Source organism: Peromyscus californicus, unplaced genomic scaffold (genome assembly GCF_007827085.1).
Source record: "Peromyscus californicus insignis strain IS unplaced genomic scaffold, ASM782708v3 Scaffold_22__1_contigs__length_63687245, whole genome shotgun sequence".
Lineage (NCBI taxonomy): Eukaryota > Metazoa > Chordata > Mammalia > Rodentia > Cricetidae > Peromyscus > Peromyscus californicus.
The window spans coordinates 48179955-48192545 of record NW_026294525.1 but is presented as its reverse complement, the minus strand read 5'-3'; the positions used below and the strand labels follow the sequence as shown (position 1 = coordinate 48192545).

At 37.0% G+C, this 12591-nt stretch overlaps 1 long non-coding RNA gene across 1 annotated transcript in view; it reads right to left on the bottom strand.

The window, feature by feature from the left end:
* LOC128118621 (uncharacterized) overlaps positions 1-8652 on the bottom strand; it is a 131032-nt gene extending 122380 nt beyond the window's left edge. The window contains exon 1 of the long non-coding RNA XR_008221275.1: positions 8116-8652. This is a non-coding gene — a long non-coding RNA (uncharacterized LOC128118621). The remainder of the gene's footprint in view (positions 1-8115) is intronic.
* Positions 8653-12591: the final 3939 nt, after the last annotated feature.

The following is a 12591-nucleotide window of genomic DNA, read 5'->3' as shown; positions in this document are numbered from 1 at the left end:
AAGAGTCATTGGAGTGAAGCCTTTGCTTTACTGGGACAATTAAGCTGATTTGCTGGGTCTAAAGGAACCAGCTATGATTTATAAGTGACCGGTTACACTGATGTGAAATCTCCTGGGAAGTATTTCCTATTTCCCAATGAGGGAGGTCAAGACTGCATACCAAACTGACAGCAGGACTTAGTAAGTGATGTATAAGAATGTTCCACATCGTACTGGTTTTAAAGGCATGAAGGAGTCATGGAAAGCAGGTCAGGATGGGCACTGCTTGCGGGGATCACAGTCTGTATGAGCAGAGGCTATCAGTGAAGGTGCAGCAGTGGCTGTGGAGACAAGAATATGGGAGATGCTAGGACTGTGATATGACCACAAGGGCCAGTGATAGGTGTGGAGGGGAGCCAGCTGGCCCTATGGGACAAGCTGTATAAGCTATGGATGGCAGATAATTAGGACTACAGAAGCCTTTTGGAGCCCAGAAGATCACTAGTGAGTTCCTGATGTTTCAACATATTAAGCTCGTTATAAGTCTGGAATTTGGTTTTATTTTGATCTGTTTATAACTGTGCCCTTGTTCTGCCAGCTTAGTATATAAAAATTATGTACTTTATTTTGAGTTTTACAGAAGCCCACTGTTTGTATTTTTAAAGAGGCTTTGGGCTTTTAATGTGTTGAACTTTTAAAAGAATGTGGAACTTTTAAAAGTTGAACTATTTTACATTGTGGTATTAACATGTAAACTTGGGGAAAAGGAAACTTTATGATTCAACAGTGATTTGTGTGTAAAGTGGACAAGGGTAGATTTCTGATGACTGATCTTGGTTGTTACTTGACACTTGGGAAGACGTAAACTCAATTGAGGAAGTGCCTCCAGAAGATTGACCTGTTGGAAAAATCTGCCCTGCATCTATCTGACTCTGATTGAGGTAAAAAGGTTTAACCTACAGTAGGCAGTGCCATTCTTAGGCAGATGGGCCTCTACTGTACAAAAATAGTAGCTCAGTAAGCCACAAAAATAGTAGCTGAGTAAACCAGAGTAAGCAAGCCAATAAGTAGCATTCCTCTATGGTCTTTGCTTCAGTTCCTGTCTTGAGTTTCTAAGGCTTCTTCAGTGGTGGACTGTACCCCATAAGCTAAATAAACCCTTCCATCCCCAGTGCCTTTTGGTCATTCTTTTATCACAGAAATAGAAAAAAAAGAGAGACTAGAACATTGAATGATCACAAAGCAATGGAGCCTTATTACCACAGTCTGAAACCATGAACCCAAGTATGTCTTTCCTCTTATTTTTCTAAGATATTTTGTCAGTCCTGGCCATGGGAAGCTAATATAGAAAATTGACATAGTTGCTGTTGTTATACCTAGTAATGTTCATAAGGTTTTAGAACAGTATTAAAGGTAGAAGGAATTTTGTAAAGTTTAGAGGTACAAACCACAAAAACAGAATTCTGTAAGTAGAGTTTAACTAAAAGCTATGGTAAGAATGGAGAAGCCTAAATATTCCTCAGAATGCACAGAATTAAAGCTAGTTTCTCAAGGTTTCAGATGTCAGTGAAGACTGTTTAGAAATAGAAGGAAATGCCACTCATGTTATACTGTGGCAAAAATCTTGGAAAACTTTGTATGTCTCCTGATATTTTATTGTGGAAGACTGAGTTTAGAAATGATATACTAATTAATCTGAAAGAAAATTTCAAGAGAAGACTACACTTATAGTGTGCCATGGGATTGCTGTTGTGTTTAACTAAATTTTCAGTCAAAATAAGGCCCTGAAGCCTGGGCATGGATGTTTAGAACTCATAATTTGACTAGAAGAGAAGCACATTTAAGCCTTTGGCCTCGGAGGCTGTGGATGCTGAAGACTTTATTACCGCTAACAAGCAGTCAGATACTTTGCATTGAGGTCATGGAGATTTTTGGCAAGCTTTCAAAAGGAAGCTGGACACTGTGTGCAAGGGTTGTTGTACTCCTTGCAGGCAGCCCCAAAGATGGCACAGGGTAAAATTGTGGAGATGAAGCTGAAGATTCAGTGGAAATCTTAGGAAGTTAGCAGACCAACAACAGGAAATCCCTTTCCAGGAAAGTCACAGGCAGTGAGTAGTGACAGCCCCCAAATGCCTCTGCAGACTGCACCTAGCAAAGCCATAGGGTGAGGTCGGAGCTCATGTTCTGATGTCACCTGCTCCAGATGCTGACATGGGAGATTGGTTGTTCATCTGTCTTTACTTGTGCTTTGGTCCAATTCTCCATGCTACTTTTCCTTTCTTCTCTTTCGGAATGGGGATGTTTGCCTTCCAGCCAGTGTATATTGGGAGTATACAACTTTTCATTTTATTTTATAGGAGCTCACAGCTAATCATTTTTCTTGAGTTTCAAAAGAACACTGAGATTGTGAACAATGTCAGAACTGCAAAGATTTGAGGAAATTTTGGAGAAGGACAAAATGAATTTTGTACTGTTAGATGAACAGGAACATTTTTGTGCCAGGGCAGAATGTTATAGTTTGGACCTGGAATGTCTGTCAAATACCAATGTGTTGAAGGCGTGATCCCGGATGCAGCAATATCCAGAAGTGAGAGTAAATGAATTACCAACTTGACTTATTAAGAGGTTATGAAAGTTCAGATGATGAGACTTACGGTAAGACATCTCATTCTTGATTCCCTCATTGTTCCTGCTCTCTAGTTTCCCCCCTTTTTACTTTCATAGTTCCCATGAGTTGATCTACTTTTCTTTGCCATACTCTTCCTCATGATGTTTCTGTCTTGCCAGAGGCCTAAAGGCAAAGGATCCAGCTGAGAATGGACTTAAATCAGTGAGTCAAATACATATTTCTTCCTTAAGCTGTTTTATGAAGTACTCTGCCCTCACAGGAGAAAGCTGACTCATACAGATTGGCTCAGCAAACAAACAAAAAAACATAAATAAAAGCAGCAACTATTTCAAAAGAAAACATTCCATAAAGTGGGGGAGCCCACAGAGATTTCAACTTGTGGTTTGACTCAAGGTCAGAGAGTCAGAGATTATGTTTCTCCCCAAGGTTGCATAATAGGGTTCGAAGGAATGCTTACCAGGTATCTTATATTTCAAGGCCTAATAACAAGATACTTTACCATGGGGCATAGTTACCAACCCCTTAGTTACCCTTTTTGAAGGGTCTACACTTGGTTGTATGTTGTGCTTTGATCTTGAAAGGGGGAAGTCTTCTGCCTCTCTCCTTGCTAGTGTATAAAAAAGCCCATTAGAAATAAACTTGAGGCTGCTAGATATTGATCCAGGGTCCTCCTGAAGCTATCCTGCATCTTTATCTTTTTTCTTCATCTACTTCTATATTTACTATCTAATGTTTCTCAGTTCCTCACTCCCCGCTTCAAGGGACCCTTCGATAGGTCAGGGCTGAGCCCCAACACTGAACCCTGACAATAACATTTAATGGATGTTTGAGTCCATATAAATTCGCTCAAAGTGGAAAATAACCTTGAGATACAACTGCTATAGTCATAAAGGATACAATGCAGCCTTAATATTTATAGAAAACATTAGAGGGAAATAGTTTTGTTAATGATTCTAGATTAATATACAATGTTCAAGTTTTTGTTATTTGGGGAAAAAGGATTGCAACCAGTCACAAGTTCTGTTATTTTATTTTTTTCAAGGTCATATGACATGAGAAGTGTTTATTATTGATGGGAAGAGTGACAAGTACTGACTTTACTCCTATTATGCCATCTTATCATCTCCTTCCATCCCTCATTGTCCACTGCTATGTTTATGCTATAGGAATTTTATTGTTCTGATCAAGTCTACTGAGAACTCAAATCCATCCCATGCTCTGCTGCCTGTTTTTTTTTCCTGCAGAGACTGTTACTATATGAGACTCAACTTTCTCAGAGGTTGCTTTTATGGCTGCCTCTGGCCTAACAGAAGTCACTTTCTTTACCACTGGGTATGCTGTGGGGCAGGAATCAGGTAGCTTTTCTGGGAGGGAATTTGTTGGCATCATTTCCACATGTAAAGCATAATACTTCCTTGTTGATAGTGTACTTATCTGATCCAGGTAAACATGAATTTTGGCTCTGCCATAGTTAGAAATTTGACATTCACTTTATCATTGTGATAGGAAAGAGATTACACATTTTGCATATGTATGGTGTGAATGTATGTAGTTGTAAATGTACATGAATATGCGTGATGATGCCAGAGGTTGATGTCCAGAGTCTTTCTTGACAGCTCTCTACTTTAGAATATTTAGTTTTTTTTACACATTGGTAAAATATAAGGCAATTTAGTTACAAAGTCATTTCCACATTCAGTGGTATTTTCTATAGTGACCTAAAGGGACTATGACAGAGTGCTAGTTCATTGATTTTCCTTTGGTTGAACTTGATCTCAACAACCTATCCTCATGAAGTCATCTACTTTTAGACCAAGATTACCCTGGAAGTTCCAATTAAGTTGGGTAAGTCAGCCCAGGTAACAATTTAAGAAGCTTGAGCCTGGAAATTTACTCTTGTAAGAGCATTAGCCAAGCCAATGGAAGCCATCATCCTTACCTACAGTCATCTAATGCTTCTTCTAAGCATCCCATTAATTTTCCATACCATAACCTTTAGAAACATGTAGCAAAAATTAAAAAAGCTTTGTATAGGTAAAAAATGCCTGCAATTTTTTGCCGTATAATAGGCAAAAATATTAGAATGGAAGAGAATAGTCTGGTCTCATGAGTCATGAAATATAAATAATTTACAGAGTTTCAATAAATATCTTGAGAGAATGAAGAAATTAATATGTTCCAGATGTTTTAGTTCATGCTATTAAGGGCATTTGAATATAATCAATATTTATAGGTTAATAATAGCTAAATGAGTATTTAAATCTGAAGAAGATATATTACAATAAATTTGTTGACTATAACTTTGGTAGCCTTTGATCATGAACACATTTTTAATTATTAAAACTGTAAATGTATAACAAATTTAGGTTAATCTCTTGTATATATATGTAGGATATATATGTACACATAAACACATACATACATACACACACATACACACACTCGCACAATATCCTAAAAGGGCTGGCATTTTCCCCTTCAAAACTGTCAGTAAAGAGTAAAGTAATCCTAACTAACCATATTGAACTAATCAGACATCTGGAGAAGATGAAACATATCTACTAATTTTTAAATATACTTCACTAAAGATGAAGTTACATGCTGGAGGTATGGCTCAGTGATTGAATAGCATGTAGGAGATGTAGGAAGCTGTGGAGTCGATTAATACCGTACATATACACATGGAAGAAGAAAGGGAGGGAGGGAGGAGGAGAGGAGAGTGGGAGAGAACTTTAACAGAAGACCGTAATAGGAAAACTCAAACACAACATAAATATAATCATATTTATTAATTAACACATGAAGCCTGATTTTTATAATAGGCAAAATCCTGAAGAGTCATGAGAAGATGTACGTTGCAAATCTATGTTACTACTTTATAATGATGCTATGGGGAATATTTGAAAATAGCAACCAATAGAGACCATTAGTAAGAAATAAAACGTTTTTCAGTACACAGTATATATGAACTGAAATGATTTAAATGCATGCCAGAAGCTAGTTGCTGGATGGTAAATGGCCTTGCTGTTTGATCAGAATATCTATCACCTGGTGACTTTCATAACAAAAAATATTTATAGACTTTTTTTTATTATCTTTATAACAGAATGCAACAAGATGTATATATGTTTTTCTTCATCAATAAGCTCATGAGATTTATTAAAAATTCAAGTGAGGCATGGTGGTACATACCCTTAATGCCAGCACTCAGGTAGCAGAGGCAGGCAGATCTCTATAAGTTTGAGTCCAGCCTGGTCTTCATTGTAATCTCCAGGCCAGCCAAGGCTACATAGTGAGGCCCTGTCTTAAAAATAACAAATTAAAATAACAAAAATAAACAATAAAAAAGAAAATCAGCTAAGCATGAGCCTGTGAGTGAGCCAGTAATTTTATTAGAACTTCCTTTCAAATTCACTATTTCTAAACCCTGGCAAATGAGGTTTACTTCATAGACCTTCTGCACTTATGGAGCAGAGTTTTAAATTCCTATTTTATTATTTCTTTTACATCATGGCATATTTTTTATTTTACAACTAAATTATTATTTTGTCACGTAATGAACCAGTATCCATTCATCACTTGTATACCTGTCTCTTTCCATTATGCATTTTTCACATTTCTTAAAAATGATTATGAACATTATAACCCAGAATAATTTTTACCTTTTAGCATGTTAGCTGCTGGCTATTCTATAGTATCATAATAGAACAAAAACATTCTAAATTGCAAATTAATCTAGCCACTCTGGAAACCAGTGTGGAGAGTCCTCAGCAATATAAAATAATTCTACCATAAGACTCAGCTACACCATTCCTACACATATGCCTAAATGACTCTATATTCTACTCCACAGTTACTTGCTCAGCCATTTCAATATCTAGGACATGGGACAACTTAAATGTCCTTCAGCCACTGAATAGATAATGAAAATGTGCTGTACACAATATTATATATGCCAGATGTAAAGAAAAGTGAAGTCACGAACTTTGCAGGTGAATAGAGAGAACTAGAAGGGACTATACTGAGTGAGGTAACCCAGGACCAGAAAGACAAATGTCACTTGTTCTCTCTCATCAGAGGTTTTGAGTTCTGCGTCTTTTCGTGTGAGAGCATGGCCTGGCGTAACTGCAGAAGCCAGGGAAGGAAAAACGGACTACTGCCTGGGGAGGGAGTTTGGGAAGCAATAAGGTGCGGGGGGTGGGGGTGGGGGTAGGGGTGGTACAAGTGATCTGAGGGGGGAAACGGGGAGTGCTAGTTAGGGAGGGGAAGGAGACAAACACAGAAGAAGGGACAGGAGGGTAAAATAACAACAAGCATGTCTGAAAAAGTCAGAAAGAATCCTATTATTAACTATCTGCCTAAACTTGCCTACACTACACGTAAGTCAGTACATAAATATGCATACAGACTAAAATGAAAACTTCCCATCTGGGATGACAGGGCTCCCAAAAATGTATTTACTGTGAAGTAATTCAAAATAATGTTAGTTCATGATCCTAAAATTAACTAAATATCTATTAATTCCAATTTTGGTTGATACAAAAAAAAAAAGCCCGACTTATTGAAGGTGTTAATCTTTTTTGATCATCACAATGATAATTTTAATTTAGTTGAGCACAAAGTTGCTACTTAGAGTTGCTTTACATGATACAGCAAAGCAATGGAGGGGATTTTGAAGAACTTAAATGGACAGTTCATGGGAAAGGACATCTGAACCTGGACTACTGTGCTGGTAATATTTTCACATGGTAGTGAGACTCAGTAGGAATTAAGGTAATAATTATGCTCATTCAAGCTCTCAGACTAATCACACTATACAATTTACCCCAGTCCTGACAATTACCGATTTGCAGGTGAAAATTGGGGGGCTATAAATCTTTCTCTTTTTTTTTAAATTTTCTTTTTTCTTTTTTATTGATCATAATTTTTTTACATGATGTATGCTGATCAAGGTTTCACCTCCCTCTTCTCTTCCCCAATCCTCCTACACCCCCCGCTTCTCATTCCATGGCTTCTTTCTCTTTTAAAAGTCAGCAGTCAAACAAGCCCAAAGAAGCCAGAATAAATAAAAATGAATAAGCAAAGCTACACAGAGAAACCCTGTCTCGGAAAAACTAAAAAAAAAAAAAAAAAAGAAAAAAGAAAAAAACAAAGAAAAAGCACAAGAAACACATACACAGTGAAGTACACACATACACACACACACACACACACACACACACACACACACACAAAACCCATAAAAACACAAAATTGGAAACCATAACATAAAAACAAAAGACCAGTAAGATTTAAAAAAAGTCCCAAACAAAGCAATATGAGATCAAAGGTCTACAAAAATACCAGTGAGGTGGTTTTCTGATGGCCATCTACTGCTGGGTATGCATGGGACCTACCTTTAAACATGGTTTGGATATTCAGTGAGATGCCATCGGAGAAAACCAATTTTTCCTTAGTGAGAGGTTTTTGGTTGGAGATAGTAGGGATGGGAGCTCATGTCTACTTACCAATCTCAGTGCGGAGAGACCTTCTGGCCTGAACCTGTGCGGGCTCTGTGATGCTGCCACAGTCTCTGTGAGTTCATATGTTTACCAGTCCTGTTAAGTTTTCTTGGTGTCCTTTATCTCCACTGGCTCTTACAATCTTTTTGCTTCCTCTTCTGCAGAGTTCCATGAGCCCCAAGGGGTTTGATGAAGGCATACCATTTAGGACTGAGTATTCCAAGCTCTCTGATTCTGAACACTGTTCAATTAAGCTTCTCTGTATTTGTCTCCATCTACTGCAGGAGGAAGCTTTTCCGATGATGACTGAAACAGACTTCTCTATGGGAGAATTATTTCTTATTCTAGCACTTTCATATTTTTCCATAGACTTTCCCTTTCTTTGGACTTCCTTTAGGTCAGACTATAGCTATCATACTATTTTATATTTTTATACATTATTTTATATGTCATTAAAACATGACAACCTGCCACCAATTTGCATATTCATAAAATTTTTAAATTTCTGCATCACAAATTTGCCTGAAAATCTCTTGTACTCACTGAATTCATTTTCTTGCTCATCTCACTCTCTGTTCCTTAAATGTGCAGAATCATTTCTGCTCTCATTTTTTATTCCTCATAGCTCTGTGAGACCTAGAAATTGCCATTCTTGTTCAAGTCACTTGAACAATTTCTCTGTCACCTAATTTCAAAAACATATCACATTATTAAAAAGGAAATTAAAACACCCAACATTCAGAGCTGAACAGATTCATTCTCCAAATGAAAGGTGAGAGTGATGGGTTCTTGGAGTTCTATTTATTTTTGCTGTTTAGTAATTATGTTTGCAAATAATTTAATGGGCCTTCCTTATTTGAAATTGTGCTTTCTTGCACTACATTTGAGAAGAATGTTTTATTTTAATGAACTAAAATACTATTCTGTTAAAAAGAGTTTAGTAGAACGCATCCATATTCCTGTCTAAATATATGGTTAGATATATTTTCTAATAAAGCAGATCCACTATTGGATTTGTTGTTTTGCATAACAAAATTAAATACTTAGTCTAATATTTTATATTGGTATTTAAAAATGAAGGGAGTAGTTTTCCAAACCTGAAACACACAGGTGAACTTGGATAATTTTAGCAGCAACTACTACTACTCATTTCATGCCTCGCCACACTGCCCAACATTTTCTGCATGCCAATATAAAACAGCTTGTTCTGTGCTGACTTCAATCTCTCTGACACGAATGCCTTTAAAACTTGTGTCCACCCCCTCTTTTTCTCAGTACTCTAATACTTGACCAGCTCCCCCAACCCCAGTCCAGATGGATGGACACTTCCCATAAATTTCCTTACTCCCTTCTTCTCAGCTCTCATCTCATCATTCTACCTGTGTAAAATGCATCCCTTCCTTAAGATGATCTTTTAAAATGTATCCAGAATAGCATTAAAGGTAAAATATCTACCCATAGGAAGGCTTTCTAATCAGCTTCATTTCACTGTTGATTCATGTTTTTTTCACCTGACTACTTGAAGAGTAAAATGAGTTATGCTTCTAGGATATATACTGTATTAGACATTGTGGTGTACAAAGACATATTTCAAATATGGGTAAGAATGCAAGCACGGTTTTTCTTAAGGGAGTTGGAGGAAACTCCACTTGAGTGACTTCTACATTGGGAGAAAAAAATGGACATCTGAGAAAAATATAAGGAGAACGTTGGAGACAGAGAGCTAGGTTTTACAAAGTTTCAGATCAAGGTGAGAGAAAATCTCTGTTCCAAATCAACAAGATAGTCAGTGTTAGAAAAGTTTGAAATGCAATATGGGAAATAAACTGAGCAAAGCAGTCACCTCTTAGGAATTTAGGGCATCATGTTAAGGTTATTGAGAAGGTTTCTATTTCTAAAGTAGGCAAGGACTGTATTTACCTTCATGAAGATAATTCTAATCACCACTGGAGAGAACAGATAGAAGCAAAGAGTAATATTAAAGACAGGAAAACCAAATAAGCCAATTGTAAGAGTTTGAACAAAAAAGGTGACTTCAACATAGAAACAGCAGACAGAGATTGAGAGAAAAGAAATATCCAAAGGCATTAAGCAAGTCAAATTTGATGTTAGGTAGAGGTAAATGATTAAGTCTGGAATGTAGTTCCTGAGAAACTGGGGAGATAGTAGCAGCTTATGATTAACTAGAATGAATAGAGTGGGTTTTTTTCCCCTAGGGAGGTGGAGAGTTTTAAGATTTTTAATAGATTATCTGCAGACTTCACTCTATTGGTGAAACACTAAGGGAGAAATGTTTGGCAAATGTCTAGTATGTGAAGGACTCCCAGGGAAAGTAAATGATCAAGTTAATATTGAATTCAAGAAGGGACACTTCTCCCCTAAGCACAAAACCTTTTTGCAAGGAGTAATGACTGGCATTGATCATCAACTCCATGAATATTGTCTGTAACTCAGCTTTTAGACAGTGACATTTCCCTTTTAGTTTCTTCTAAGTGTAGTCTCAGAACTTATTCCTCGTTTGCTTTCATTGTAACAATTACTTTACAGCAAACTATTAAAAGTATAGGTCACATCAAATAATGCATGAGAGAACTGGAAACTACCATTTACAAAGGGAAGCAGCATCCAGAGCACACTCAACCTCTGCTGAAGACTCAAGAGTAGGAACTGACTGCATGGCAGCATCTGGTGGTTATCCCTATTACATGTTGATCCTTGGGATGAGTTGACCGGAAAGTCATGTGTGACTGTTGCCCAGAACACCACAAGTAGACACATGAGAACTCAGCCTTTTCAATGCAGAGAACAACACTATGTTTCCAGCATAAGCACTCCAGGGAAATGGCCTTGTGTAACCAAACTGCAGAAGCCACATTAGTGCCTTTCCTGAGATGTTGAAGTAGGATGGAGTGTCAGGTGTATACTACGGCTTGACAAGGAGGGGCGACATCATGAAACACAGAAGACTTGGGACTAGCTGCCATGGTAATGGTTATATCTACTGAAGGAATGGGAGGGATTTATTTAGTATTTTTAGTTCTCTAGAAAAAACTTCTAAGGAAGTATTAATGATTGAGAACACTAATAGGCAACTTGCTATATACTTACTTATCTTAGTGACGCTTATAAACACTACAGCGCTGTACTTATCCATTTTTAATTAATGGATATTCTCTCTGAGCTCTTGACAACAGCACAAAATAACATTTGTTGCTACTTTTTCAAATGATAAATTGAGTTGCTACAAATTTTCATTAGGGTTATTATTAATATCTCCTATTACTGCAAGCTCCTAAGTACTTCATTTATAACACCACTGGTGGTTCTTCACTTACATTTTATCAGGCTGGCTGGCTGGAAAGATAGAACATTTGATATGCGATAGAGATAAATGATGGCAGAAAAATGAATTCTGAATGTTGCTAGCAAAACCACAATTCGCTTTGCATACTTGAAACTCTAGAACTGGTAACACTTAATCATCAACTGACCATTTTTTTTTATACTTTTCCTGTCTGCCCAACTGAGAAGAAAATAGTAAGTCGGCTTTCGAATTGGAAATCTCTGTTAAAACCCCTTTCTTTCTAAGTTGGATGTTTTATGCACACACATACACACACACACATATGCACACACAAACACACATATACACTTTCACACTCATGAACTTACACCTAGTCATGAATCTGTAAATACACATATTTTAAAAAATTATCTGAATTCTTTTACTTCTATATCTGTTATTAGAACAGCATCCTATGTTCTTGTCATCTTAATATTTTATTATCTTTATTAACAAGGTCTTTGAGAATTTTATTGCTACTGATGGAAACAACTACTTATATTAATCAATAATCTACTTAGGTATATCCTTAGTTGTATACAGCACAGGTCTTGTGTGTAGGGTAATTTCCAGTTTGCTTACGGGGTCAAGACAGTTCATGATGGGAACAGCAAAAAGATAGCATGACCCATTACTAATTTAAAGATTTTTTTTTCATTTCACATCTTTCTCAGCCTTTCTGTGGGGTGATTATAGGAAGAAATGGCAAACTAAATTTCTAAAATAAAATTGTCAAATTATATTATTATACATGAAAAACCATTATGTTTGTTTGCTCATAAAAGTATTGCATATCTATTGTAGAAAATCTGGAAAATAAAGAAATAAAGCAAAAATCACGATGCGATCCTGGCTTGAGGTAAGCGCCTCCTCCCATTTCAATGGATCTTTCTCTAGTCCTGTTTGCACATGTGTGTTTATGTGTCCCAGAGCAATGCTGGTCAAGAACTCAGGAGCCCCTGAGCTCGCTTCTTCACACCATCCCTTACTACACCGGAGTGGCTAAAAAGCTTTTCAAAGAGCCATGTTTTAGAGTCTCTTGTAGCGCCAAGTTTGGATGTCAGTTAGTTTAAGTTGTTAGCGAGCTGTGGGGAGGTGGCTGGACTATTTCACTTCTGTTGCTGCTGATGCTCCCAGAA